Here is a 6240-nt window from a genome sequence, read left to right as displayed (position 1 = left end):
AGTAAAATTTACCTAACTTTTTGTTAGTTTCTATTTAAAATTAAGTATGTTTAATTTAATATAAAGTGAATTTTACTTAATTTCTAGACAAATTTACTTAATGTTGGATTCCCACACTAAATCCCCGATTTGAGTGAAAAGTACCTAATATTAGGTACTTTTTTCTAACCGTGTACGTACACGCACGTTTCACTTACACTTTTACTCGGTTTGTTTGCAACCACGAGCAGCTGTCACGGCAAAATCAAATGGGATTGTTTGCAACCACGAACCTGCGTTTGTTTTGGTGAGAAATGTCGGCGAGACCCTAATGTCTGCTCCACACACGGAAGAAATAAACTACCCAATAGTGAGTTTAATTCACCCAACCTCGAACATCCGCGCGTGAAGCCAAAATTGAGTAAATGGGGTCAAAGTATCCAGCATTTCACGCGCGGTAATGGTTGCCGTTTTTTGACACTTTTCTAGGCAGCCAAGTGTCAAAAAACGGCAGCCATTACCGTGCGCGAAATGCTGCGGATTGTCTATCCGGAACAAAGTTAGAACGCTTTTTATACCGAAGTTGGATTTTTCTCCAGATACAAGCAACTTTCCCAGCTTCGGAAGTAGTGCGCTGGATTCGAGGCTGTATTCGCCTAAAAATGCGCTAAACAAAGCATCAATTAGTTTGACAGATAAAACTTCGGAAGAAAGTTCGGTTCGGAAGTCAGAATTCTTCTTAAAATAACCCTCGGAATGGTAGTTTCGACTATAGATAGTGGAATATATAGATGAGCGAAGATAAATCCTCTGTCTCCAAACGAACTGTCAAACGTGTCTCCAAACGGGCATGACGTCACGATTTCAATGGAAATGTTAAGGGCTGTGACGTCATATGCGCGTGTGCACGGGCAAAAAAATCGACTCAGCCATGCTTTCGCTCATCTATAGATTCTACTATCTATAGTTTCGACTGCAATATTGTCGGCGTAGCACCAACTTAGAATTCGGAAGTCCGGACTTCCGAACCGAACTTTCTTCCGAAGTTTTATCTGTCAAACTAATGGATGCGTTGTTTAGCGCATCTTTAGGGGAATCCAGCGCACTACTTCCGAAGTTGGGAAAGTTGCCTGTATCTGGAGAAAAATCCAACTTCGGTATAAAAAGCGGTATAAATTTATTCCGGATACACAATATTTTTTTTTTCTTGCTTCACGCTCATTTTGATTTTACTCACCGGTGAGTAGTTTTTTATTGCTGTCTCTTTTTTCCCACAGAATTTTTACTCACTTTTTGAAAAAAAAGTGGAACCACTCAAATTTTGAGTGGTTCCACTTTTAATAAAAAGTTTCTGTGGGAAAAAAAGAGACGGCAATACAAAACTACTCACTATTGAGTAGAAAAAATGAGCGTGTTAATCGAATTGACCATTGCACGAATCAAAATCTCCATATAAAAAAAATTGTAAACATTGCCCTCATGAGAAGTCACTCCCATTTAAACATGGGTAAAAAAAATGTAAACATTGCCCTCATATGGTGTCCGATGACGTCATGGTGCAATCGTTAATATTCAATTATTACGAATATTCAATTTTAATCAGTTTATGTGAAAAAATACACTAATATTACATTAATGCACTGCAAAATACTTCAATTCAATTTAATACATTATTGCATGCAATACGTGTAAATACACGAAAAATACAAAAATACATCATGCAATCCAGTATACCCCCGCTGATCCGACAAATGTATGGCCGGACTATCGGGGTTTCTCTCGGTAATCCGACTGTCAAATCCATACAAATGAAACAAAACAAAATCACAGCACAAATTTGAAAACTGACATACCCTGTAATCGGCGGTAAAGAATAAAGACGGTCACTTTCATGGTCAATTTGATGAACTCCTCGTCCGTGTGTTGGATCTGTAGATTTTACATGGAAATAATTAATTCGACCTTTTTGGAATTTCATCGAGAATTCAGTCAAGATTTGTTATACCTATTCACTTAACCAATATACACTTACTTTTTTCTGGGGCTTAGAGATAGAATTAAACGAAACACAACTTTATTTCAATGATGCAAACAGGCCGCGATTTTATTTTTCGAACTGCTGTCATGGCTACTGCATAAACATGTTCGGGCTGTGAAATTACGCATACGACCCACACTTATTGCCAAAGTTCAATGCATATAGGAATTTTATCTTTCGATGATATAATTCGGCGATGTGTGTGTGGCAGCACGATGAATTTTTGTTTGCTGAAGATGGTATACCATACTGTTAGATGGTATACCATACTGTTTACCGCCTGTATTATTAGTGATTTATAATAGGGTATACAGTATCCCCCCGCTTATCCGGACCTCGCTAGTCCGACGACTCGTTAGTCCGGATCTCGCTAATTCGGAATTTTCCGGATTAAAAAGTATCAACACCCATTTAAACACATTATGCTGTCAGTTTTCAAATTTGTGCTGTGATTTTGTTTTGTTTCATTTGTATGGATTTGACAGTCGGATTACCGAGAGAAACCTCGATAGTCCGGCCATACATTTGTCGGATCAGCGGGGGTATACTGTATTATGCGTTCTCAATAAACATAAAGTTCCAGCATAAATGGACAATAACATGAGTTGTAACAATATCATTTATTTCATGTGAATAATATCCACCAATCTACAAACGGTTTTTAAATATGCGGGAGCATAATGTGTTTAAATGGGTGTTGATACTTTTTAATCCGGAAAATTCCGAATTAGCGAGATCCGGACTAACGAGTCGTCGGACTAGCGAGGTCCGGATAAGCGGGGGGATACTGTAAATCGAAAATACACAAGTGAATCGCCCCTCGCTATATCGATTATATATTAGGGTGGAGCTATTGCAAAAAAAATATAACGGCTTATATAAATATTTTTGGCAGTGTACAGATGCGATATAGCAGAACTGATCTGGATAACAAATCTAAACAAATCCAATGGTGTTACTAGCTTTGAGCAAACGACTTAAAACCATACGTGTTGCCGGTAATGCGAGTAAACGGTGCGATTTTTGTTTTAGCTAAAATTTTGTAGATTTAGAATGGGTTTTCAAGTAATCCTAATCTACTGTTATAATATCCAGCTTTTCGCGTACGGTAATGGCGGCTCTGTGGTTTTAGAAGTGTATCCGTCCCTGTACTTCTTTGACATCTGACTTGGGTTTGACATTTCGATTACCCTCTTCCCTCACCCTGGAACAGGAGGAAAACGGAATGTCAAACCCAAGCCAGATGTCAAAGAAGTACAGGGACGGATACACTTTTAAACCCACAGAGCCGCCATTATCGTGCGCGAAAAGCTGGATAACCATTTACGCATAGCATTGGCATGGTTTTGGCAATGAAATGACCTTCTACTTCAATAAATGAATTAAATTAGTCATAGAAAACTTGGACCACATTTTCTCGGTTCAGCATTGTTAGTTTTTCGGCCCTAATCGTATATGTTGCTCGAGATTTTTACTTCCGAAAATGTTACGAAACTGCTTTATCGACACTACGATGACATCAATCCAGTTTTCCGCGAGCGGTAATGGCCGCCAGCTTGCCTGCGGATTAGTCTCTGATTTGACGTCTGTGGAGGTCAACTGCACCCACCGCTCCAAGCATTCTGACCAATGCAGCATATAAAAAGGTACTGATTCAGTGAACTCAAGCTTTCTTATATACCACATTGATCAAAATACTCGAATGGTGGGTGCAGTTGACCTCCAGAAACGTCAAACCAGAGACTAACCCGCATGCATGCTGGCGGCCATTACCGCTCGCGGAAAACTGGATAAAATAAGAAAATGTGACAAAAGCAGAATCGAACTAGTTACAGGATGAGTAATAGTCATCCATGCTCCTTGCTAACTTCTTGTACACAGGATCATTTATGCTGTTCTGAAATGTCCAAAACATGTCTTAAAAAGTCTCAAACGCGAAAATAAAATTTTACTGACAGACTCCCGACCAACCATTCGTCAAACTACTTCAAAGTTCTTTAAACAAAAATGAATAATTTTGTCGGTATTCCTTTACCCTAAAATCATTGGCGTAACTACAGGGGGCTAGGGAGGGCTATAGCTTCACCTAGAATCAAGTTAGCCCCCCCTAGAATTCCTACGACTTTGCATGAGTATGGCACATATCTAGCGCTCTGATCATATCTGGGCGTAACTGCAAATAATGAATTCTTATCATCTCTCTCTACAGTGAGTTGAATATATTTTATCATGTTTTCTAACTTCGAAAAATTTATATATCTTGGGTTAGGAATGCTAAACACGAAGGATATTACGCTCCCTTTATTCTCAGCCACACATATAATTGCTTAAGGTGAATTGCGTACGAATCTAATTTCTAAAGTAAATTACATTTTCGAAGGCACATAAAGCCAATACACAACTCGTTTTCAGTACGCACAAACATGTTTTTAGATGTGCTTATCACCTATGCATTGACATTTGTGCTGCCAAAATGAGAAATGAGCCAAGGTGAGAGAGGACGGGCATGGTTACAGTCATTTTGGGACTCTGTCGAGATAAATGTTGAAGTTGGAACAGTATTTTCATGCTGATTGAATAAATAATGGAAGTAACAGACTAACAGAACAAATACTATAGCTGAGATTTTTGATGAATAAAGAAAATTCAAGTAAAACAATGAACTGCCTGTAATATTTAGACAACATGAAAAAGACATTTTGATAAGAAAATTATTTTGAGCTTTTTAGTGGAATGTCTTCACTTGTCATAAGACGAGTTTATACAGTCCCATTGAATTCCACCACTTAATTGTATCTTGACAGATACGTATTTCGACCTCAAAAGTAAGGCCGTCTTCAGTGTCTTGTACTTGACTCGACTTGAGTCGTATTGCGCTAATGAAATGTATGTGCAGCTGCTCATGATATATCTAGAGAAACATTTCAAATGGGCCTACCTAACATCTGCCATAATCTGAGAAATATGGGATGCAAAAATTGGCAGACGAAAATAAATCTGAATTAAAATTCCAACTTCGTTCAACGATTTTTAAATCGTTGACAGGCAAAATAATAGTCGTAGAACTGAATAAAAGTAATGGTTTTCCAGTACAGGTCATTTTTCTTGGATTTTAAGATACTTTTGTTACTTCGGACCCTTTGCATTAGAACAATCAGATGGGACCTGTTATATTGGACATTTTACTTAAATCAAATTCACATAGGACCTTGAATGAAAATTACTCAAACTTTGCAAAAGGAGGCTAGTTTTAGGTGGATAGTACAGAGGATCATGCGTAATTCAGCGAATATTCATATTCTTCAACATTAACTTGTTGAATATTGGATCGGTGTATGTATTTCGACAACAAATCGCGTCATATACATACAGGACATTGATAGCTTTGCTAATAGGATCTGATACTTGAATACATACATTTAACATCTAACAGAGTATCCCGTCTGTTGCAGGGCAGTCCCGTCTTGCATTATAGCAGCTAATACTGTGTGCTTAGAGGTGCTGAAAATTTCGGAGTAATGTCGAGCCGAGGTTTTCGACTTTTACACCCACCAGCAGTGGCATTTCGGGACGACGGATACTTTCTTTGTTCGAATAATCAACAACAAAGTAACTTATCCGGGAATCCTCCAATATTATATTTCAAGAAAAACATATTGATCTCGGGCATACCGGAAATCTTCGAATAACTGTTACCGCCCAGCAAAGGATCGCCTGCGATACTGGTGATGAGGTTTTTACGGCAGGTGAAGCGACATAGAATGAAGCATTCTGATACTTATGTTGGAAGTCTTTCGTGATAGAGTACAGAGCATAATCTTTTCCGGATTATCGTTGGCTATAATCTCGAAGTCTGAAATCGTAAGGGCATTCAAATCGGGTCGGGAGAAGACTCTTATATACCGCACAGGCCACTCCGGCCTTAGTCTGAATAAATAATAAAATAATAATTCAAATCGGGTCGATCGAAACACACCCTAAATTAACTGGACATCACATCAATCGCCTCCATGGTTTACGTGAACAGACCATCCTGAGGAGAACGCAAAGGAGCCGTCACCTTGAGGAATATCATTGGGAAGATTCCGAACAAAAGAAAGCTTGGACTGCAGTAGCCGAATCTTACGCCGCTTGCGTTCCAACTCACAACGTTCCTCCTCTAAAACGGCTACCGAACAACGTCTTGGATTTCCCATAGTCCTTCGAATTTGGTTCCACTCAGC

Source organism: Armigeres subalbatus, chromosome 2 (assembly GCF_024139115.2).
Source record: "Armigeres subalbatus isolate Guangzhou_Male chromosome 2, GZ_Asu_2, whole genome shotgun sequence".
NCBI classification, from domain to species: domain Eukaryota; kingdom Metazoa; phylum Arthropoda; class Insecta; order Diptera; family Culicidae; genus Armigeres; species Armigeres subalbatus.
Note: the sequence above shows the minus strand (reverse complement) of the source record.